At 36.8% G+C, this 25,992-nt stretch overlaps 1 protein-coding gene across 2 annotated transcripts in view; it reads right to left on the bottom strand.

The window, feature by feature from the left end:
* Positions 1-25,992, bottom strand: part of CHRM2 (cholinergic receptor muscarinic 2) — a 135,280-nt gene that overhangs the window by 77,647 nt on the left and 31,641 nt on the right. The window contains exon 1 of one of the 2 annotated variants that reach the window (XM_078059599.1): positions 19,332-19,398. The exons of the other annotated variant lie outside the window; for it this stretch is intronic. The gene's annotated coding sequence lies outside the window, so the exon portion shown is untranslated. Of the gene's footprint in view, positions 1-19,331; positions 19,399-25,992 lie in introns of those variants that run through there. 2 annotated transcript variants of the gene reach the window in all.

Raw genomic sequence — 25,992 nt, 5'->3', positions numbered from 1 at the left:
AATAGCCACATTGCTAACTCAGGCAATCAGTTCCATTATTTACAATGAATACAAGTGAAGTGAGTGAATATTAAAAACATAGCTTCTTCTGATGTTTTGAAGAATTATGAAGCATGTGACTACACTCCAGGATCAACACAGTATAGTGTGTACAAACCTCTCCCTTAATATTCAAAAATAATCACTACAAGCTATTAAACATCTACTACTTTCCAGTCTCTATTCTAGACACTTTACATATTTCATTTACTTTAAAATCCAAATATTATTATCTTCAACCTACTCACGGGAACCTGAGGCTCAGAAAGGTTAATTAAATTGCCCGAGGTCACACAGTCAGTAAGCTGAGATTTGATTCTAGGTTTAACCATTATAGCAACTAATAACTTTTTCTTTTTTCTCCTTTTGACTATTTTTGTTGTTGTTGTTGTTCGTACACATTTCCTTTTCCCTTTCCTGATCTACCCCATGGTGCAAGGTTCTATCCAGCAACACCACAGAACAAGAAATAGTTTTGTTTCTGGGAAAAGAGCTGAGATATGGAATATAAAGCCTAATTTCTGCTTAGACTAACAGAAATCCTTTGTGCCACAAACACTAGAGCATATCAGATAAATATCCCAAAATTCACAATCCTATTTTCAGGGTTGATATCATAAGCCTACTTTCTAGGAGTAACCAACTTAAAGTAAGATCCCTGTGACATGATGAAATTCTCTGCATAGAATTTAGAATTTCCAGCCATATATGTGTATTTAAATTTCTGATTAGTGATGAGAGTGACAATGGGGGTGTACCTGATTCTTCTGAGAAATGAAGTCTATTGATCATGTTTCCACACTGACAGCAAATAGCTTGTCATCTGACTAAAAACATAATTTTGGAAATGCTACCCAGAGGGGCAGCATTGCAGCATTATTTGTTTTATAATTTGTATATTCTGGCATAAATATTTCCTATAGGCTTTAATGCTCCCTTGAGGAGTCTTTAAAAATATAATTTCCTCAATAATATTTACCTTTTTTTTTTAAAAAGCTGTATTATCTAGGGACCCATCAATTGATGGTGATGATGATCTCTTTTGGGGCTTAAAGAAACCTTAGCATTTAAAACACTGTAACATACACCTATTTACACACAAGGAAACTGAGGCTCAGAGAAGCTCAATGACTTCTCCAAGGTCATATAGTCACAGAGTTTGCCAGCAGCACACCCGAGATCATAACCCAGGTATTCTGGCTCCTGATCCAGGCCACCTTCTGGCATAGTACCCACTCCTGTGTCTGAACTGGAGGTAAAGTAATAATGAGAATAAAAATAACAATTAATTTTGAATGCTTCCTGTGTATGTAGGCACTGTTCTAAGATCTTAGCACAATGTGGCTTATTTAATCCTTACTGTCCACACTGTAAAGTGGACACTATTTGTTCTTCTAATTTTACTGATGAAGAAGTCGATAGACTTGCCACCGATCATGACCCTGAATCGAGCCATACTTTGAACCCAGGCCTGCTGACATCAGAAGCTGCACTCCTGTTGCACTATTAATGTATTCAAAGGTATGTACCAATTAGCAACGTTGGGACAAACAGAAAATGTATAGCATTGACACTTGAACGGTAGAGACTGCAGCAAGGGGATCCACTGAATATGCTAGTTTAGGCGGCATGGCTTGGTTTTCTAAGTTTATCCCAGGGTATAAATAGGATTTCATCAATTATGTCTCCATACATCTGACAGCTGCAGCAGGAACACCATCAGGAGGCATTGCAAACGCACTAACTGCCTTATTCCTGAAGGCTCACAGCAGAGTCCCGACTAAAGTCTAGAGAGGAATGAGGCAGAGACAACAGACTCCTGGGACTCAGGCCTCTCCCACAAACAGATAATTTCTTTCATATCATCCATTCCCACCACTTTCTCTGAAATGTTTCATGCTACAACATTTATAGGCAATCTGAACTTCACTGCCTCAGTGAAGAGACATGGAATAATGGGGCTCCTTATTTCACTTATTTACCTTAAATATCCAGCTGGAAAGACTCAAATGTGCAGAGTCCAAGATCTGACAATTTTAAGGACAGATTTAAATAATGGGATAGAAAGCATGGATTTCCACACTGGGACAGATACTGCTCAGTATCCCATCTCAAATAATGGCACCAAAGTGTATATGACTTCACCTGTCTATAAGCAACAGTCTATCCCTGTCTGACATAGTTGGTGTTCAAAAATATGGGCTGAGTAAACTAATCTGAGTTGAATTGTAAGTAGGAGCTAGTAGAACCAGATCAAGGCCTGGAACTGGGATCTAAAAGTTGCAGGCAACTACCTCCCAGGTAGCAAATAGACCTATCTACATCTGGCAAGCATCAGTGTAGAGGAAGTCAGTAGAGGTTTTAGGTCACGATAAAGAAATATTCAGTGTCAGGAATGCAATCAAGAGAGGAAAGGGAGATGCAATGAACCAAAGACAAGGAGGCCTGAAAGTGAAGCAAGAACTCTCTTAGATAAAAAGCCCTGAATATTTTTGCAGATACAGGAAGCGCCAACAATAAGCTTCTCAACACCCAGTCAATGAAAGAATCCTGCCATACTTAGAAAATGCTGGAGGGGCATAAAAGGCTATTTCACCAAACACCTGTATTTTCTATTATGGATCTACAAATATCAAACTTTTTTGAAGCTGTTCATGCTTTCAGATTGTTCCACTTTTGAGGAAAAAATAAAAAAGTCATCAATGAACATCCCCATCACTTAATTGTTCTGTGACCTTGAGCATGTTGCACGACTTTACTGACCTTTCAATTCCTCTTAAGTAACATGGGGTTAATCACACCTGAGTAAACATAATTTATGAAAAGCACATTGCTCAGCCAGCTGAGATAAAGACAGACTTTTTATTTGACCAGAAACCCAATATCTGACACAGCTATGATAGGCCAAGACAAACAAAGACTTCATTAATAGAAATAAGGAGTTCAGATCATGAGAAATAGCAGTCTTATTGTAGTCTTCATTGCTCAGAACACATCTGGAGGGTTTGCTCAGAACATATCTGTAGGGTTATGTTCCATTCAGCCTGTCACATTTTAAGAGAGACATTCACAGATTGAATTGTATGTTAGCTACCTGAAGGAAGGGATCATGTCTTATGTATCTTTATATCCCTTTATAGCACCCATACACAATATAGCTCTGGAGAAAAATAAGTGGAAAGTTATGAATTTTTCTCAACTATTCCATGTTATTCCAGAAAGCAGAAACATGACAAATGGAGGGAAGCTATGAAAAACAGAATTTGGATTGCCATAAAAAGTAGCTTCATAACAACTGGCCCTGAAGCAGAAGGTGGGCAGAGGTCAAACTGCATGGAAGGGGTCAGACATGGTGTGGATGACCACTGGTCAGGGCTGGTAGAGGGAATTTCCACATCACGTGGTGAGTCTGCCTACATAACTGATTGGGTTAATTCCGTTGATAAATCTATGATGTTATGATAACTGATCCCAGCATGTAAAAGTAATGGTAAACCTAGAATCTCTTGCTAAAGTATTAATGGGGCAGAATCCATAGGATCTTAGAAATAATGCACATACATACCACACACACCCCCTGCCCTCCCCACATTTTTCCTTTAGGAACCTTGTATTCAGGTGAACAGATGAGAAATTACTTGTAACTTACCTAATTTTCAGGAGATGAGAATACTGAAAAAAATGCAATTCCCTTCACTTCATTTTTTAAATTATGAAAGCCTTTCTTTAGTAAAAACATGAGAAAGTCAGTTGCAACACTAATGAAAATATCATGAGGATACAGAGTATATGCACATGCTCATTGAGATGTTGGCACATAGATCCTACCATGCAGCTTTGGGGATTCCTTAATGTAATGCAAGCCTCTTTGTGTTGAGTCTATATTCATGACCAATTCCTTTGAAGAATCCACCCATCTCTCAGGGCCTAACTCTGGCTGACTGAAGATAAACAACTGATTAGATTGAAACAACTCATCAATTGCTTGACTGACCAGGAATTTTCACACCTGACTCATCCAATCAGTTTGTGTAGACAGAGCAAGGAGCACATTCCTGGAACAATGTAAGGACCTCACATGTGCCTGTTGTGATCACCATAACTCGAAATCTGGCTTGGAGATCTCACATCTTTACTGATCATAGTGGGAAAAAAAATGGTAACCTGCTTGTGTGTGTGTGTGTGTGTGTGTGTGTTTTATCATTTATGACCTCTGTTTTTTAAGAACCATTAGTATTTTCTCTGTGTTTACCAGATGTGTGAATAGATGTCTGATTTTCAATAATGATCTAAAACCCTCTGCTCTACAAACCTACAAAATTGCATTGTAATTAAAATTTATTGAAGGGTCGGGCACCTGGGTGGCTCAGATGGTTAAGCATCTGCCTTCGGCTCAGGTCATGATCCTAGGGTCCTGGGATCGAGTCCCACATCGGGCTCCCTGCTCCTTGGGAGCCTGCTTCTCTCTCTCTCTCTCTCTCATGAATAAATAAATAAAATCTTTAAAAAAAAATTTATTGAAGGGTTAATATTTTCCAGGTATTTAACATGTGATAGTTCATTTAATCACTTGATCATAACAGTGCTCCTCTTAGCACATCCTATTATAATCTCTATTCAACAGATAAGTAAAGAGAGACTCGGAGGATTTGGCAAGTATATGAGAGAGTACTTTCATCATTTTGTAAAGGGTATTTTTCTCTGGAACAAAAGGATCTTCTGTCAGGCTATACCTCAGCATAAAAATGCAAGGAAAGAAGAAACAACAACTCAACATACAGCGTCTTTGGTAATAAAATCAGAGTGCTAGTAAAACTCTCAAATTGCTCTCAGTTGCTGAATAGAGTCAAGGACTGCATCCCAGAGGAATGACATCAAATTCAACAATGGAAAGATACACTGCCATTATCCACGCCTGTCAAAGGAAGTCATGCGGGAGCACCAGGGATACAGAGAGAAGCCCGAACAAGATGGCTGCAGAGTTCAGGAAGAGCGGGAATGGGAAGAGCTATAGATGGACTGTGTAAACATAGAGAGGGTGGAGAGACATAAACTGGGATCATAATCTATGGCAGAAGATCCCACAGGATGAAAAACGTTATATGAAGGAGTTCTGGCTTTTTAATAAGAAGTACAAGAAGAACATCTTTAAGCCAGTGGACATATGTGCATTGTCAAGTGATCAAACTGCTTATTATATGGAGAAGAGCAGAACCAGAGAGGTACTGGTAAAAAAAAAATGTTCTTAGGATAATCTAGAGGAAACATGACATGAACTAAGGTGCAAATGCAGAGACAGTTGAGAAGTAATACTGTGTTTGTGAAGTAAAATTCACAGGATTTCTGATTGATGAGGTGTGGTGCATGAAAGAAAGCAAAGAGTCAAGCATGACACCAAAGTTGGTGACTGAGTGAATGAGGTTTAGGAGAGTTCTAGAACAGATAACAACCCTGACTATGGAAACAAGACTCCTGAGCATCTCCAAGGGCCCAGTTGAGACTGGAGACCATGACATTATAGTGGTCCCAATCTTCACAGAAGGGACATGTCTACTGCACCAGTCGGTAGCGGACAGGATATAGCATCAAAGAAGGCAGACTTATTTTTATTAGAAAAGGGGATATTCCTGAATGAGCATGACTTGAAGGCAGTGGGGAAAGTGATTTGAAGGAATGAGTAGCACTGAAGTAATGGGTTGTGAAACTGAAATCAGTGAGAAAAAGTAGTGAAGAAAAAAGGAAGCTGGGAATATGGTTAAGTGAGGGGGGAATCTTGTTGAAGGTCCTTATAGTGTTGAGGAGTGCACGTAGTTAGAATAAGAGCGCTAGAAGGACAGAAACTTGTACAGTGTGGAATGTTTGAATTTAGGATTTTAAAAGGTGATGGAACTGTTCCAGATGATGACAGTCTTGTGGGTTTGGGTGACTTGGAATGAGTGAAGGCAAACCTCATTGGAGACAACGAGAAGAAGGGGCTGAGAGACTAGATTACTAGGTGGGTGGACGTTAAAGCCATCCAGGGTGACTAAGAGACTTGAAGTGGAGATAAAGAGCGTGGGCAGGGTGAGCTGGAGGTTGGCAGGTAAGAGTAATGAGAAGAGTGCGTGTTGGTGTTGCAGCAGCATAGGCCCCAGGGGAGCAGGGAGTTTTACGTCACCGTGTGGAAGTAATGCTCTAGAAGCATTCACTGGGGAGGTCGGAGGATTCCAATAGCCACATCCAGCTCCGGAGGTCCCTGGGTTGTGAAAACGTACACATCCTCCATTTTAGATGGCTGTAAGGAAAGCGGTGCCCTCAAGGGCTAGTAAGGTGTCAGTGAACATCGGGAGGTATTCAGGGAAGGAGCTGTGGGGAAGGAGAATTGTTCATCACAGAAATGAGAAATGTGGAGGGGATGGAGGGAAGTTTTGGCAGAAGTGGGCAGATGCGGTGTTTGTGTCTGGGAAGAGGAAACACGGAGGGCCATGAGTGTGAACACAGGGAAGGATATTCCAGCATGGGCTTTGAGAAACAATGACAGAGACCTAAGGTGTGGTGGATTGAAGTCTGACTCTATTTTTTCCCCAAAACGATTAATATGCAAACCTAGTTTACATATGCTCAGGGTTTAGTGTGTGAAGGTTGTGTATCCTCGTCTGTAAGGGCAGTAGGGCGTCAGCGCTTTAACACTGTCCCCAGAAATGTTCTAAGCTGAAGTTTCAAAATGCTATGTAGAGCCTCACAGATGTGGTCAGTGTGGGCCTACAATGTGGAGCTGATGAGCTCCTCATCATAATGATTATGAACACACTACATTCTGAAGCTCTGTAAATGGATGTGAAGTCTCATTTGAGTTCAAAGTCTGAGTCACTTGTAAACATTCATGGTCAACCGTTTAATCACTTTGTTATGCTCCTCCAATTTATTTCACTACTAGCTATAAAAGGAAGGAACTGAGGTACAGGAGGTTTCAGTTTAGCTCAGGGTACACACTGACAGCAGCAGGAATGGACAAGAGCTTGACCAAGATGGAAAAGATGAAGAAAAAAAAAACAAACTATAAAACTCAGTCACAAAATACACAACTATCAGAACAGCTGGGGTCATTAGTCAGGGGCAAGGTGTCCCACATGTCTCTGAATGTTCTGGGAGCTTCATTCCATTGCATTCACTGCTGCTATAAGAAGCTTTAGGAAACCCAGTTATGAGGAACACTGAGGAATACAAAAAAGATGACTAAGTCACCATGAGTTAAATATCTGGACAAATAAGCAATCCAAAGACTGAGGACCACTTAACTGAAGGACACAATAGTGAAGAAAGGTCTGGGGTAATAGGAGTGGCAGTGGGCTGTGGGTCAGGAAAAGCTTCATCCAGGAGGTGAAACAAATGGAATCTTGAAAGTTGAGTGGGTGGTGACAAGCTAGAAATGGAGAGAAAAGGCTTTCTGGAAAAGTGGAGCACCAACAGCACAGAGCTGTGCAACATTATGGTCTACTGGGGGGATGGCATACGTTCCAAAGGGTTCCAGATTTAGGGGTGAGGAGAGAGAGAGAGAATAAACTGGAGTGGTAAGAAGAGACATGATTTGAAGAACTTACTAGGACACAGACTTATCCTCAGGTAGTGGAGATCATCGAAGGATTCTAAGCAGGAGGATGACTTGACTGGATTTTCAAGTTAGAAGGAGCACAGCAGTCTCATTATGAATATGAATGTGACATCTGAAATAATCTATTTAATGCTAATTGATATTTAGAATATGATTTTTAATTAAGGTAAACTATATTGTTAAGAGTCTTGGAATATATGGACATGTATAACATTTAAAGAAATATTTCTATCCAATTGAAAGTTTTAATAAAAGCATTGATCCTAATGTGATCCTATTTCAAAATTTTAAGTTTAAAAGCATATATTACCATTGTTAGGAAATTCACTTACAAAAATATCTTTTTTCCTCAGTAATGCTGGACGAATGCCTGTTTTCATACAGTGCTCTGAACTGAGAACAAGCAAAATAAAATGTTATGACATGTCCTAGGGGTCTTCAAAAGGTTGTCCATTCAGCATAATAGAGAGAAAATGGCCAACTGTTTTCTGCCACACTGCATTTTAGAAATAGCTAGCTACACAGAAGTTATAAATGTTCACTGCCTGGGAAAAGTATCTGGACCATTAGTAATAGCTATTTCTCCAGATTCACCCAGATTTCCACTTGGTTAAGAAACCACTCAGCATGATTTTCTCATATTCATATCTCATTATGCAATGACATTAGAAGACCTCGGTATATGGCTCTCCCCAGGGGGAACCACCACCAACGGAAATAATTTATCCATCACTGAAGAGGAGGCAGCCATGAAATGAGCTGTGAGTGTTGCCTTTCCCACGGTATCTGCTTTAGGTTGTGAGTTTCCCACTGACCAGGAATGAAGTACAGGGTCATGAAGGTCCCAAAGAAAGATGTATCACTGGGCTGCTGGAAATTTCTCTGTAACACCAGCCTTGAGAATCAACAGTCTTGCTGATGACGTCAAAACTTGCTGACATCACTTCAGGGGAATATTTCATCAAGTGATCATGAACTCCACTTTATAAGCATTAAAGTTTGAGGATAACAACAATGAGATGGGTATCAATTCTAGAAGGTTAGTGAAACAAAATACTAGTTGAAACAAAACACTAGTTGTTAGTAGCTAGTAATTTTTAGGTCAAAATTTCATCAAATATCTATATGTTAAATAGAGGGCATAATGCATGAGCTGAACTAAGTGAATTTCAACTTTCTGACTCTCTTGAGGTGTTAGCAACTGTTATGTGATTCTGTTACTCAATAAGCCTAAGATATTGAAGGACATAGAATTTTGAGGTGAACAGTGCCCAGCTTCGGTAAATTTATAATCTGGTTGGGAAGAAAAGACATTTTGTTCCACATGCATGTTGAATCTTTCTGTTTCCTGTTCCCTCTATTCATTTTCTTCATTTCTTAAAAGCTTTCTCTTCTTTCTCAGCAGAAGTCACAGTTATTCTAAATAGGCTAATAACCCCGATATTATTGGCTAACTTAGTTGTTGTAAAGGGAGAAAGTTATTTACAAGAACCTTTGCGAAAATGAAATAAAAATTTAAGAATAAATCTTACATCACAGCTTTTTCTAGTCGGATCTTGCATTTTCTAGGAAAATGGTGACATTGACTCATGATTGGGGTTGAGACTTAAGAGACATTAGTTCTAGCAAATGCTATCAGCAATCTACTACACATGCTTGTTTACCTCATTCTCTCTTTGTGAAGTATAGTAGATGTGTGCAAAATAGCTCTGAACATTTGGTAATGCAGAGAGGAACCATAGAAAACATAACCAATTAATCTGTCAGGACCCTTTTATGATTCTGAGCCTGTGGACAACCAGCAACCAGTCTCTCCTTTCAAAGGGTCAAAGAGTAATATGTTCTCACACTGTTATGAACCGATAGGGGTGAAGAGACACATAAAGTTGATTTTTCACATGTTATTTCCCCATGTCAGATCATGGGAAAGGATAAGGAAATTAAGACTATGGTGACTAATGCTGAACAGAAAAAATATTTGAACATCCAAAGAAGGGAAGAGACAGGGATATAAGGAATGAGGAAGACAAGCAGAAATAAGTGGACAAGACTAAAAAAATCTGAAAGAAGGCAAAGAAAAATGAGAAAAGTTAACAATAGTGGGTGTGATTGAGTTGTACGTAGAAACTATCATGTATTCTTTTTAAATTTATAATATATCTATTTCTGAGAAGGACCTGGGGAGGTTTTATAATAAACTAAAGGTGTATACTAGAACCATCAACATACAGGTTAAGGAATCAGGAGTCATAAGAAAAGAGGCAGAAGTGACATATAAGAAACATCTGGCAAAGGAAACTTCTACAATGGGAATCAAAACTTGACTCTAAATTTGAGTTTCCCAATAGCTAAAGGAACTACACCTACATACACATTTACTCAGAGAGAACAATATAATGAACTGTCCATCTCCCTTAATCTTAAACTGTAATAGGGATTTAGCTTTTGTGTCTTTATATGAAAATCCCCATATAATATAGTAAATTACATTTTTAGTGGCTGTTTACAAAAACATAGGAACATTATATGTTGTAATATTAAAAATGAGGAAAAGTTTAAAAATGAATATTTAAGGAAAGGAGATAAGTAAGAGGGGGAAATGTGAGGAAAAAATAAGCTTTGAAGTGGAATGTAGATAAAGAGGAAAATACAAAAAATACAGAAGAAAATATTTTGAGAAGTCAAAATGTAGCAATACCCACTCAAAGAAAAGAACAAAAAGAGAATAGGCATAAAATAAATCTTCAACTGAACTGAGTAACATGATTCTCAGAATCCATTTCATAAGGGTATGTTATAGATGAGATTCCATAATACTTGAAAAAAACAAAACAAAACAAAATACCCCTTCTTCAATGAAGTCCAAGGCAGACCCATTATAGAGTAAGTGCTTTTCTAGAGAGGATAGTATAGTATTCAAAATGAGAACTGAAAAACAGATTAAGACATATAAGCGAAAGTCTAGTGAAGAGTATTCTTATTTTTACTTATTCTTCTTTCCAAGATAAAATTTGATCTCAAAATGATGCAGCTGTTTTTCAAATTGAAAGGCTAAAGAAGGCAGATCAGATTTAATTTATATGTTTACATTGCTCCCAATAATAAGAATTTTGATATAATGACCAAGATGACAATTCTAGTGATAGTGTAAGAGGAAAGTCAGAACACCATTCTCTACAATAGAGGCACCTAGTCCAGATGAAAGAGAGAATAATACAGTCATGATTCCTATAAATAGGACCTACACCACTGAGTTAGATCATTCATTACTCCTTTTTTTTAATGACCTGTACTCTATTAATCCAACAATATAGAAGCACCTACAATGGGCCAGGCATGGAGATGGATAGAATTTATATAAAGATGAATATGACACAGTCATTAGGATATATATCTAATTCCTCCTGGCTTCTGTTTCTAAGTAAGAGAGTACGATTCTCCAATACACGATTTAGATTATCTCACAGGACCAAAAATAAAAGTTTCTTCTTTTTAAAATATCTCCTGATTTGGAAAACATAATTGTGCTTGCCACATTTTCTACTGTTTAGTGGCATGCTGTACTGAATTCTCAGAGCTAGCCATTGGCAGTGTGGACGAGAATTCTGACACAAAGAATAATAGTAGGTATTTCTTTGTCCACCTTCCTCCCTGAGATCCTGAGAATTTTGCATATCACTCCTAACATAATCCTCTCCCTTGATTCATCAACTGCCACCAGAAGTTGGAACTTGTTGACATACGTGGATTTAAAGAAGAAATTCCAGTTGAAAAGTTGACATTCCTCAATTTCCCTATAAAGAAAAACACATTCCAGTCCTTTAAAAGTCTTGGGAATTCTTAATAATATATGTGACATGAAGTGGGATCAATATGCCCAAATTACTGATCACTTCAATTTAAAACCTATCAGTCAATTCAGGAAAGGTAAATTAGTCACGTCAGTGATTCATTATAGTCTCAAGCACCTGAAAATTGAACATACTTTTTCCCAGTGAATTATTCAGTAAATTAATCTTATGGTGTGCATGCACACAGCCTTAATTAATTAATCCCACTGAACTGGAGATTGATAGTGCATGAATGTACTTTGTGACTTTAAGCAAGTAGTAAAACTTTACTAAGGCATCTCTCCTATTCAGCTTTCCCGACACTCTCAAAATGAGCCTTGTAACAGCTATACATCTCTCTTCCAAAATGTATCTCTTTTCTCCCCAAGTACATTCCTTACAGGAGTGACCTGAACGTTGTAGTAGAAGTCTGTAGCTTGATTAATGGTGCTGGCTCTTAAAAGTTTGTAAGTCACACTCTGGACATAGTACAGACACTTTGGTGGGAGTATTAATCCCTCCCTCTAGACCACTAGGGCATCACATAGGATCTCAAGTCTTTGTTCTGAAAAGAAATGAGCAATTATCTAAAAGAACTGAAAGTACCCAAGGACTTAATTTGCCATTCACTCAGCAGAGTCTACTTCATTATAATAACCAACATTTGGATGTTACTTACAATTTACCAAAACATGCCATTTGCATGATCCCATTCGTTCCCCTACAAGAGTTCTAACATGGGAGATAAGGTACATTTGATTAATATTTCTTTTATAAATAAGGAAACCGAGGCTCAAAACCCCACTTCTTATTAGAGTTATCCAACACACTAAGGTAACACTTGAAACGGCAAACACCATGTTCCTTTTGTATAATTCTGCCTCATTTTACATGTTTTAATGGGGCTTGTTCTGATTCCTTTCATGGGCTGCTCCAGGTGCAGGTCATGACGCTCCTACAGGATTCTACTTTCAGAAGTGGGAGAATGAAGTCATTCCCACGCGGGGGTCCAAAGTGAAAGCCCTTTAGTATCCTCCAGAGAGCCCTGCTCTGCCTTTCTGAAGTAAGCAGGCTGACAGTTTACTCTTTTACTAACCACTATAATATGTAATAACAACTGAAAGCTGTAATTGTTTTTCTTCCAAATATAACCTTTCTTTAGAGGCTGGTTTATGAATCCTTGGCAATCAGCTGGAGGGTAGGTGAGTCTGGGGTTGTCACTTCAGTGATTGCATAATCAACTGAGAAAAATTGCATGAACTGGGAACTAGACTAACAATTGGAACAATAATGAAATGAAATACAAGGGAGCAGAGGGAAGCAACCGCAAGTGTATTTTTGGAATCCTGATGCAAAACAGCAGATTGCGTTAGGTGTGAGAGGAAATGAGTTAAGGTTAGGTTTCACCTGGATTTTGTGTGATCCTTTGCAAAAAGGTCTAGACTTTTCATTCAATATATTGAAATGGCATTTAATGCGCGACCAGATAATAAATGAACGGTACGGCACTGTTCTTGGCACAATGGGCTGCCAATCGGGATATAAATAGTTTCTGCATTCAGAAATGAGTTTTGGGAAATAAGCCTAAAGTGGGCAATAAACTGTAATGGAAAAGGAAAGGTATTTGCCATCAGTCCCCCAGATCTGCTACCTGTGCATTTTGTCATTTCTCTGGGATTTTAATATATTAATTATAAAAATTTGTAATTAATACACTAAGCTTCTGAAAAAATATCTAACATAATGAGTATTCATGATCTACCCTAATACTTTGATAATACAAAACAGACTATTCTATTAATGTACAAGCATATGTCAAAGACACTGTGGGTTCTGTTCCAGACCACTGCAATAAAGTGAGCTTCATTATCTTTTAAAAATAATACCCACTTCATAGCATTGTTTTGAAAATTAAACCACTGAAGTGATAAGCACTTAGTATGCACATAGAAATGGTAGCTGGTTATTAGGTCTTCAGCAAAATTATATTATATTACAGGGCTCCAATCCTTGAGAGCAGAGACTCAGCTCTATTTGCTGTGGGCATAAACTGAGAAGGAAATCTCCTCAAAAATAGACAAATGTGCTCTAGAGTCCTCCTCCAGAAAGAGACTCCTCCAGAAACTGAGAGATTACTTGAGCAAGATTTCTAAAGATTTATGTTTTTGCTTCTGAAAAAGGATTCCTTTAAACAACTCCTTCTTGTAGAGATAGAAAGCTGATATTCTGCCACTTTGAATAATAAATAGGCTAATCCATAATTTATTCTATTTCTACTCTAAATCTTTCAATCAGAAAGATGCCAGCCACAAAGAAGGTGCTCAAGAACACACATCATATACAGGCATACCTCGTTTTACTGTGCTTCACTTTATTGCACTTTGCAGATACTGCGCTTTTTACAAATTGAAGGTTTGGGGCAACCCTGCGTCTGGCGAGTCTGTTGCCGCCATTTTTCCAAAGGCATTTGCTCCTTTCATGTCTCCGTGTTACATGTTGGTAATTCTCACAATATATCAGACTCTTTCATCATTATTATTATATTTGCTGATCTGTAATCAGTGATTAGGACCTGCTAAAAGTTCGATTATGGTTAGCAATTTTTAGCAAGGAAGTATTTTTTACTAAGGCACAGACACTGTTTTTTTTTTAGACATAATGCTATTGCACGTGTAATGGAATATGGTATAGTGCAAACCTAACCTTTCTGTGCACTGGGAAACCAAAGAATTCATTTTGTTCACTTTATTTTGATTGTCTGGAACTGAACCCACAGTATCTTTGAGGTATGCCTATCAGTTAATAGAATAGTCTGTTTTATATTATGAAAGTATTTGGATAGATGTTGAATACTTATCAAGTTAGACATTTTTTCATGAGCTTAATGTATTAAAAATGTATTAATTACAAATTCATTATAAATTAATATATAAAAATCAGTTTTCCACTTGTATCCTAGGTTTTTCCCCTCTTTTCTTCCAAAGTAATAGCGGTGAGCTAAAGAAAACTATAATAGTAATGTAACACTTATTGAGGCTTATTATGTGACAAGCATCATGGCAAGCTCTTTGGCTGATTATCTCACTTATCCCGCATAGCAACCCTGAGATAGGTGCCCTTACTATCCCATTTCACAGAGGATGAAACCAAGGTGTAGATAAATTAACGTTACGTGTATTGCTACTAAACTCACCTAAAGTCAACTAGTAGCTTTAGTAGTAATAACACAAATTTATCTGTTTTAGTCATCTTTTAAAAATTAATATGGTATTTCCATGGGATAACTTAGACTCTAGTCCTGTTTCTCATTAAAAATAACAACACTTTGGGGACACCTGAGTGACTCAATTGGTTAAGTGTCCGACTCTTGGTTTCTGCTCAGGTTATGATCTCAGGGTTGTGGGATCCAGCCCCTTGCTGGGCTCTGCACTCAGTACAGAGTCTACTTCAGATTCTTTCTCCCCCTCCCTCTGCCCCTTCCCACTTGCATGTGAGTGCTCTCTCTCTCTCTCTCTCTCCCTAAAATCAATAAATAAAATCTTAAAAAAAAATAATACCTGGCTGGCTCAGTCAGAGGAGGCTGTGACTCTTGATCTCAGGGTCACGAGTTTGAGCCCCAGGTTGGAGGTAGAGATTATGTAAATAAATAAAACTTAAAAAAAAAAAAAAACCACTTCTGGTGGTAAGCCTTTAACACCTCACAAACTATGCCAAGAGTCAGAGATTCTGGCTGCAAGTCTCAGCTTTGCTACCCACTGATGAGAAAGAGGAGACCTTCTACATGAATTTAATAGTTGTTCCCACCAACAGTGACAATACCGCTAGATGTGATGAAGAGAGTGTGCTGAGAGGTCGGGAGGAGGGCATGGGGTCGCATTTCCTTCGGGACAGGGAGCAGGATTTATTATCTTTTTATCTCCCAAAGCAATATTTTTTCCCGGCTATGACACACATGGGTCAGTGAAGGGACATTCCCTTGGGCATGCTAGTAAATTAAAATGCAATAAATATAATTCTACTTTTTCTCTCATTCAAGTGAGTACACTACATTGCAAGTGACTAAGATGAAAATAGATCTGTTCTAATGTATTAAGAAAGGAAACTACTTACAGATTTTTGTCCCTTAAATATTATTGTCCATAAATTACTTGTGAAACATGTCAAAAATTGATGGAAACACAACAGGGAATCTAAGCTAACTTGTGGTATATACTCAATAAATATTTGTTAAACTGAATATATTTAGAAGGAGGAAAGAAGTCAAATAATTATTTTATTCCTTGACAGCATCAATATCAAAGAAGTAAATATTTAAACCATAAAAAACTATAATGTTATTGAAGGAGGATCAGAAATGTTTAATTATATTTTTCTGATATTAAAAATTCCTTTTCCTATAAAGTCTCTCATAGGAAGGTATGAAAATTATAATCTATGTTTTAATCACATTTTTATTGTGAAGACAAAATTTTAACAAAAAAAGTTATTATAAGGAAATGAGAAATCACCATTAGCCCATTACAGTATTCTTAACTTATTTTATTTTTTGAAAGCATGGTCTATAGGGATAGATATTTAATTATGGTTGTAATATATAAAAGAGAAATGGGAAGAAATCTGTGGGTGACCACTTGAGAATGTAATGGGATCTACTGAAAAAGCAGACCTCCCTGTCCACAGAATATCTAAAAATCTGCCTTAAGACTTGTTCTAATCCATATTGATAAGTACATCATAATATGCATTGAGGAGAAAAGCAAAGGAAAAAATAATCAGATTCATCTGAATCATAAATACTATGTAAAAAACACAAAAAAATTCAGTACATAAACTGGTTTAAAAAAAGAGAAACTGATTGAACTAAGACATTTTATAGCTACATTTTAACTAGTTGCCAAGTGTTGTATGTAACCAAATATGATCATTCCACTTCCTCCCTCCCTCCCACCTCACTAACCAGTGTGTAAGTGTAAGTGTAAGTGAAGATACTGCCTGAGGATGCAAATAAATTAGTGTCAGCACAATATGGTGGAGAGGAGCATGGTTTTGACCCCGGCCCTACCAGAAACTAACCTGTATGACTTTGGGTAAGTTACTTACTAAGTATCTGATCTTTAATGTCCTTAAATTTAAATGGGGAAAAATAATGGAATCTAATCAATAGCGTGATTGTATATGTACAACGCTTAGGCAAGTAATAAATGTCCAGTCGGCACTAAATAAATGTTACCTTTCCTTTTTTGTTGTTGATTTTGCTGCTGTTATGTTTAAGAAATGGTCAATCCAAAATATCATATTAGATATATTATTAGATATTATATTTTTGATTATGATGTTAGCTATGTGAAGTGACAAAACATTAATTTTTAACTCATATCATTGCTGAAACCCAACATTTCGTCTACTGAATAAAAACACGTGCTTCTCAAATGAATGAATAATTTACCAACATTGTACAGTGAGGTTGTTGGTTCTGTGACTTACTCTTAAGTAAGGCTATTTGGATGGGATTGATCAGAAATAGCTAAGTTTTCTTTGGAAGAGACTGAAACCATGAGTAGAGCCACTACAGAGTAACAGAATTTGTATATTGGAACAACTAAATTAGTCAGCAAAACTACATTAAAAACAGAACATTTGGAATAACAACTGAGTGACTATAATTTGAATAATTTGGAATCTTCTCTCTCTCTCTCTCACACACACACAGACACACACACACCACTTAATTTTAATTAACTGCACCAAAACTAAAGAATCATACAATCAGAAGTATGGAACTCCTTGTCACTAACAAAACATCAGTAGCACAGAAAAATAGTTAACAATAACAAAAAAGCAGATTCAAGATTTCAAAGATGGCACCATGCTACTGAAAGGAGAGAGAGTGATGGCAGGTTTAGGTGTGCATAAGTGTCTGCACACCTCCAATCAGGTTCTTTTTTATGTCCTTCCTCGGTAAACACGAAAGGCTTTATTTGAGAGTCTCAGTGATGAAAAGAGATCTGCTGTCTTCACATCTTATAAAGGTGACAGGTGTTGTAGCTGAGCCAATAGAGCATTTGGTGCTTTCATAGAAGGACTTAAATTTCTGAAAGATGATTCAAAATCCTGTTGCAGGATCTATCAAATTGCAACAATAATTACTTTGCTTCAATTTAAACTCCCAGAAAATAAGGAAGCATTAAGGTCATGTGGACATAGAATGTTACTAAAAGAAGCAATATGTATATGTTTACTGTGCTAATCAAAATCATGCTAATTAAAATCTGAGTATTTATAAAGTTATGACACCATGTACAGAACTGGGCAATACTTTAAATATGAAGAACAAAATAATTAGTGAGGCATCTGCTTGAATTACCTAAAGAATCTGATGCAATGTTGTCTTTAGTCTTTCCTACTTTACCTACTTCCCTAGCCCTTAGCCCCAGCCCAACCCCTCAGCATGGCTAAAAGTCACACTTACCAGCTAGTAAATATACATGGCTCTTGGAATGTATGTGTGTGTGTAATTTTATCTTGGAGGGAAAACTTATTCAACCCATAACCTGTCTTTCACCCACTGTTGGTTATATTCTGCAAATGACCTAGTCCAAGATGATTTCAGTATCTTAAAGTCAGCCCTTCTCTGATAAAAATGGTTGCTTATCCATGTGTACTTGAGAAATACAAAGTGTGTGTGAACTGAAGAAGTGCATCTAAATGTGTACACTCAGGTGGGTCTGTGTCTCAGACTCTTCACAGACATGACTGAAGAACATGAGTTTCAAGAATGTGTTTGATGTGCATGTGTATGTATATAAGTATATAAATGTGTATGCATGCATAGGTAAATATAGATCTTCTTGGGATGCAATTTAGCATACTTATAAACCTGAACTCTGCAGCAGAAATCTTTTGCATTCAAATCCTAGGACCAACATCTATAAGCTGAGTGACCTTGAGCAAGTTATTTAAACTTTCTATGCCTTAGTTTCCTCATCTACAGAGTGGGCATAAAATTTTACCTACCTCATGGAGTCATAACAAGAATTAAATAATCTTTTAAGTCGTAGTCCTGGCACATAGTCATCAGTAAAAATTATTGTTTATTTTCATCTCCCCAAAAAGAAAGGATACATGCTCTGAGAAGTATAAATGTGCTTGCCACGTATGTATCAGAGAACACTGTCTATACCTTGCGTAGCGTTTATTGTTTGCTCCTTCCTGCCCCCCAACTCCATAAAGGTTGGCATCTTCTCCATTAGAAAAAAGGAACAGAAAGAAGAGCTGGAGGCAATCAGTGAGCCCAGAGTAATCCCTGAGTCAATGTGAGGAAATTCCAGTGAGAATCCTGTGTGCCCCTGGCTAATCAGCCTATTAAACATATTAGCACACATGAAAATAAAGCAGAAAATCTAGGCGAAGACTTATTAACTCCTTGGGAAAACAAACTTGAAACTCATAATTCAAAATAATTTACAAATTTCCTTGTTGTTCAATGCCAGTATAGCTGGTTCTAGCATTTCAAAATCTGTGTCTATTAAGACGAGCTCACTCATGTATTAGACGCGCAGACTTATTTTTGCTCCTCCAAGTTTACTCTCATATATATGTTTCACCTCTTCCTTTCACTGATATATGCAGATTTGGAGGCAATAAGAATATATTTTCTGCCTATGTTTTTACAGTATATTCATCAACAAAAAAGCTTAGATTTGCAGATAAATAAACAGACCCTGTCAAAAATTCCAGTTTGAAAATCAGGATGGGCTTGTCCATTTTGAAAAAAAAAAATAACACCAGATCATTCAAAATTTAGTCAATATACATAAGCACACTGCTTTGATCAAACAGAAGAGAAGAGATGGAAATTCTTAGGTGCTTACTCATTAGTCAGGATGCTCAAGTCCACCTAATGTTTCAGGGTAAACGGCTTTGCCTCTGCCCCCAACTGTTTCAGTTTTCCACGTTACAGGTTTATAAAATGTTCACCAAAATCTATATTTAAAAAAAAAACAATTTATAAAGGCTGTCATAATACAATCTGAAAATACATTTATTTGCAAATAAACACAATTACTTATGCCCGATCTTACTCTGCCTTTAGTCCAAAAATGCTGAAGCACTGATGCAGTATTACCCTGCGCTTAAGAAGAAACACGTGGTAACTGTGCCCTTTCACCTCCTGGATGTTTGTTCATGAGCAGATTACTCAAGCCTCAATTGTCTTGCCCCCCTCCCCGCAAAAGAAGGACGAAGATTAAAACTTTAATCTCATAAAGTTGTTCTGAAAATTAAATGAGATAATGAATAGAAAGGGCTTAGAGTTTCAGGCATATATTAAGTCCTCAAGCATTTAGTAGCTCTTATTTTTCCTATTCTCTATGTCTAACATGCTCTTTTCCTATTTCCCAAGTAGGAAACTGATATTTACACTTCAAGCATAAACCCAAGTAATTCCTTTGTCAATCCCTCCTGACATCTCCAAGGAAGTCAAGCAGATTTTTCCTTATGGAGAAACTGGGAAGCATCACTATGGAAAGAATGATGCTGGGAGAAGCAACAAGAAAAACTCGGTAAGAAACAGACTCTACACTGCCCTGGGTCAAGAGCTTGGTGAGCTCCACTTCCTCTTTCCTGAATCCCTGATGGCACCTTCACAGTCTGAGATGGAACTTCTGGGATGGAAAACGGGGGGTTTACAAAATTTGAGAGAATGTAGGACTGAGATATTTTTGTTGGGAGATCTGGATCTTCCATTCTCTCTTTAGTTCTTTGGCTTGGTAAAGCCTATTTTGTCGGTACCTTTGACTGAGACAGAGTACAAAATAGGCCTGTTACACAGGCTGGCTCTAGGCTCAGAGAGAGGTACCATGGGGCTCTTTAAATTTCATTTTAAGAAATTACTCGTTCCTGGATATGAAATAAGTAGGGGTTCAGGGTGAAATGTAGGAATAGAAATATAACTAGAACGTACGGGAACATCCCTGTTTGTGTGTTTAACAATCTTAATGTCAAACACAGTGAAGCACTTGGAATATTTCACACAAACATCCATCCAGTCCAATGACAGGCTCTAGGCTCCGTCAGGGCAGCCTGTCCCAGTTCTGGCCCAGAGAGGAAAAGCAACTGCTGTTCCTGCCTCCACATTTATGAACTGAGTCAGAAGCACTTACAGTCTGGATCGATAGAAGATTCTGGATTTGAGATTGTCATAATCATCTAAGACACTTACGTGTGAAGGCAATACAAATATACACATAGATATGCACTGGCTCAAGAAATATCAAGTTCATTAAAATAAAGCTAAGTATTTAACACCATTTTTCAAGAGATGGAATCAGAACAAAGAATTTAGAAACAGAGAGATCCTGCTAAACAACGCTTGTAATCATAGAAACCAGTGAAGCAAGGAGTAATAAAGTAGTGGTTATATAGTACAAGGCAACTGATTGAAAATACTGGAAAAAAGAAAACATGTATAGAAGTATATGCATAAATAATGAAAATACAAAAATTTAATAGCAATCCATTCAGTCTAATTCCTCACATCATATCACAAAAGATCTGAAACTGAATGTGAACTAAGCAAACACTAACACAAAATATACCACATTTTATCCTTGGCTTTGATAATTACCATAAAAATAATGATAGCATATAATTTTTCAAAGTAAAACTAAGAGCTAATTAAATTCTGAATACAGATTTATACTCTCTGAATCATTATTTTGAGAGAGGGAAAGAGTTGTGAAGGCACAATATGGAGAAGAAATAAGACATGAAGGAAAGATAAAATGAAATCAAACAAAAATGCAAGAGGAGACAATGTGAGAGGATTAAACTACTAAGGTAAAAGCAAATACTGGGGGTGCCTGGGTGGGTCAGCTGGTTAAGCGTCCCATTCTTGATTTCGGCTCAGGTCATGATCTCAGGGTTGTGAGATCGAGCCCCATGTGGAGTTCTACGTTCAATGGGGAGTCAGCTTAAGATTCTCTCTCTCCCTCTCCTCCTGCCCCCCCATACACACACACACTTGCTTGCATACTCTCTCAAAAAATAAAATGAAAGCAAATACAAATCCAACTATAGCCTCCTTAGAAGAAACCAACCTGAACAAAATGACACAGAGAATTTAAAAATAAAAGAATGGCACATGTCTCTCAAAGTAAAAGAGAAGGGGTAGTGATAATAACTTCATGTGAACTAGAATTACAAGCAAAATATTTTAAATGGAATAGAGAAAATAGTAATAATTATGTATAAAATTCAAACTATGTAAAAAAAAAAAAAACCCTATTAGAATTTGATCAAACACAGTAAGTGCAAGAAATGCAAATACAGTTACAGATCAGGTAGATTAAAAAAAAAAATAAGAACAAAGGAAAATGAATAACATAATGAATATGGGGAATGAATATAAATATAACATAGTGTGTGTGTACAACCAACCCTCTTCAATAAAGAATATAATCTTCTTTTCAATTATCCAAGTAATTGAAAAACTGAAAAACTGAGAAAAATCTCAAAGAATAGACATTATAAAGCCATATTTCTGACCAAAGTGCAATAAAATAAATTTACATGCAAATTTTAAATAAGAACAACAAAAGCAACGAACACTCAACACTTCAGGTATTAAAAATTAAAGTGACTATTGAATTAAAAGAAAAACCAAACCACCATTTTCAACAAATACTACTTGTGTTGAACATTGATTTTTGCTGTCATTGTACTATACACTTACAAATATATTATATCTCACTTAATCTTGCAAAGCACTATAAGGTAATATTTTTACTATAAGTTACAAAGAAGAAACTTAATGAGTTAAAGTTCTTTTCACAATATGTGCAGAAATCAAACCCAAGCCTGCATTGTTCCAGTCCCATGTTCTTATTAACCGGACTATATTTTAAAGTTTTAAATGAGACCAAAGCAATTGTTAGAGACAAAGTCATAGTCAAAAATGTTCTCAGTATTAAACAAGAAGAATTTTAAAAAGAGGGAGCTAAGTGTTCAACTCAGGATGTTATGAAAAGAATGAAAGCAAAGCTCCCCATGGAATCAGAATGAGGTAACTACAAAAAAAAGTAATAAATTATAAAATCAAAAGTAACAGAATTAAGAAAATTAAAAATTCACAAAACTGTGGCACACCTTACCAAAAGAGCATGAGAAAAATATGACTAAAATTAGGAAAAGAAAAAAATAATAACAGATTTGGAGAATAATCAAGTTTAACAGAATCATCTGCACAATTACTTGATAAAAATTGTTAAGCATTTTCATTAAATAGATAAGGAATCCATAATTTACCAAAATTAATGAAGATATATAAAATATAATCAAAAGGCTTAGAAAGAATTATAATCAATTTTTTAAATTTTTGTAAAAAAGAATTTGAGCTTTTTATCAAGAGTTTTATGGGTGGGGGGGCCATTCCAATATTTAAAGAATTGATAATCCTCATGTTCTATGAACTCTTCAGCAGCATAAGGAAAAAGGGGAAGCCACCAATTAATTTTATATAATCAGTATGATTCTGATACAAATATGAGTCAAATAGAATTCAAAAAAATTTTTGAAAACTTTAAATCAGTCTCAATTATTAATGTAAATGCATAATGTTTTGGTAAAATACTAGCAAAAAGAATTCAACAGTACATTAAAAGAGAAACTTAACATGACGACTAAAGCCACTGAATTTGAAAATGTATTAATATTAGGAAAACTAATATGATACATAACAGTCTCTATCCACAAGAATGTGTGTGTGTATACGTACACACACATAATATCCTAAAGCATTAAAAACAAAATATTTGATGAAATTCAATTCCTTAATATCATATATAGCATCTGCCTTAAACCAAACTTCAATGCCATATTATTGGTAAAAGACTTAAAGAATTCTTATTATACTATAACAAAAATTGATTGTTTCAACATCGTTATTGTTTTGTAACAATTACTATAGTTATATTCAGTTTTATAACATTAATACAAAACATCGAATGCAAAAAGATGTTAAATAAAAACAAGGAATAATTTATTGCAAAGCAAGGGACATTTTTCATGATTTATAATGAAAGTTAATGCAGTATATTTATAAATACTATACTTATATATCAAGTCTAATAAATTACAATTTTATAAAAAATGCAGTTTTATATGCTAGACTCACCTTTTACTAAAAATCCTTCTAGACATAATTAAAATCCACAAGTAAATATTTTACTTATACCCCTGTCATTTTAAATTAACTTTTAGAAAGATAAATCTTTCCATACTTTTTTCCATCCTCATAGGGTACATTGTGAAATGTACTTTAAGAATATCCGCAAAAGTAACATATATTTTGATGCAGAGGTGGGAAGTTTGTTCCCATTTTTGAAAGGGGGAAAAGCAAGATTTCCTTTTGAAGATACGCATAAACATTATGGAAGACACCAACTGAATCCCTGGGAAGATGGGGTTAGAAGTGTCCGCTGCTTGTGAACAGCTCAACAGCATGGAGTCCTCCAGGTTGGTGTATCTCTAAACGTGACCCACCTGGAGATCCATGGTGTCGAACAATGAACTTTGCACACCAGCAAGGTCTCCATAAAGTGAGGGAGCTCCTCTTCACCATCGTTGGTTGAAGAATACACAACCTGCATCTACACTAGCCCAAATTAGGTTCTGTCCTTTGTCTTCTAGGTCAGAGTTTCCTCCATCCATTTTCCATTTTTAAGCTCCCGGCCAGGATGCATGCTTCCCAGAATCCAGATTAATCCTGAGCTTGGACACTTTACCTTTGCTGAAGAAAAATGAACATGGAAACTAGCAAAAAAATTGCAGGCTGTGTCTACTTTCTCCTAAAGGTTCAAAGAGTACGCAATTTCGGTTGCTATGTAACAAACATATGAAATTGTACTTGGTGGCCAAATATATACATCTTGCTGTGGAATTTCAAAGTCCAACGACTATGCTTCTGATTGCAGTTGTTACCTATACTTAACATGGTGGAGAAAGGAGGCGCAGCTAACAGTCATGTTTAAAAACTGACCTGGGGTTGCACTGCAACCAACTTTTAAAGGCCTAGTTGTTTCTGATTTGCCCTTTTACATTCAGTGGTGTCCTAAGTACCCCCCAATCTAAGCTGCTCCATCCTCACTGTGGTCTGCTCCTGGTGCTTCTGGAGCTACATTTCATGGGATCCTTGAAGTGTTTTTCTGCTCTGCTTATTTCTGCCATGCTCCTCAGCTCCTCAGAGATGGCCACACCAGCTGCTCCAGAGCCCTACAGTAATACTCACTCCCAGCACAGCCATTGTCCCTAGGCTGGAGTAAGGTGTAGGGGAAGAAAGTGTCTGCATATATGGCGTGAGTTCATGACCAAGGGAAGGCTGTGCTTAAATACATGTATCCCATCTGCTTCCGATTTTTAGATGCATTTAATTGGGGCAATGTCTGTTATTTTTCAATTAGAGAGAGATAAAAATTAAAGTGTATATACTGTTGGAAGAAACCATAGGTTAACTTCTCACTTCTTACGAAGTTGCTTTATAAATCCAAACTCTTCTGAAATTTATACCAATTGTTAATTCTGAAAACCATTCCAATTCTCTCAAATTACTGACAACTGACTATAAAAGCAGATAGATGGACAGATAGGTGAGTTTAAAAGAAATATCATAGTACAAATTTAGTAGTAAACTATTATTTCATATTTTGATCAGACAGTAGGTTCTGTTGGTGCAGAGAGGAACTTGGAACCTACTGAAAGCCGCGGAAAGAATGGAGATCTGGTGGGGGAGGCTGAAGTGTTAAAGACAGCTCTTCATTAATCTAGTTTAACTAAGAATATCATTTCAGTATAGAAGGAGAGAATGATAGAATCCACTGACAGTTCTTCCTATCTGGCTACATAGTAGATTAGCAACATCACACATGTACACACACTCCTGTGTCAGAAAACTTGGATTTCAGTTTCATCTTGGGGCTCAAACAATTGAACCAGCAGCTACCTTCACAAGTCACTCAGCCCCTAGTTCTGTGCTTCTCCATGTGTTATTTGGAAAACAACACAGGAGTTTTTGTGAGGTATGAATAAGATAATGTATGTGCAAGTTCTCTGTATGTCGTAAAGCTTACACATTTAAGAAGTTTTGATATCATTATTTTAGTCAATGCAACTGATCAAGAAACTAAAGGGCCAGGTCCTTACAACAAATGGGATCGAATGGCATCTGCATGTTTTTAATAAAAGTAATGGGAAGGAGGAGGAAAAAAGACAAAAGAGAATGGTCAAAGGGGGTTCATCAAGATCCAGAGATCACTGCTATTTGTGTTGCTCTCCACAGGCTCACGTGAAAAGCTGCTGGTCTGTCTGATTCAGTCCAGCAAGGGCCCAGCACATGACAGATGCCACGTGACTAGATGTGGGATAAAGAAATACACTTTTTTCTTCTCTTTGGGTCAGTATTTGGTGGGTCTGTTTTCAAAACTGCCCAGATGGCAAAACCACATGGACACTGGAAATATGCCATTCAAGCACCCATGT

This window comes from Halichoerus grypus, chromosome 12, assembly GCF_964656455.1.
Source record: "Halichoerus grypus chromosome 12, mHalGry1.hap1.1, whole genome shotgun sequence".
NCBI lineage: Eukaryota > Metazoa > Chordata > Mammalia > Carnivora > Phocidae > Halichoerus > Halichoerus grypus.
Note: the sequence above shows the minus strand (reverse complement) of the source record. Positions and strands in the feature narration are given on the sequence as shown.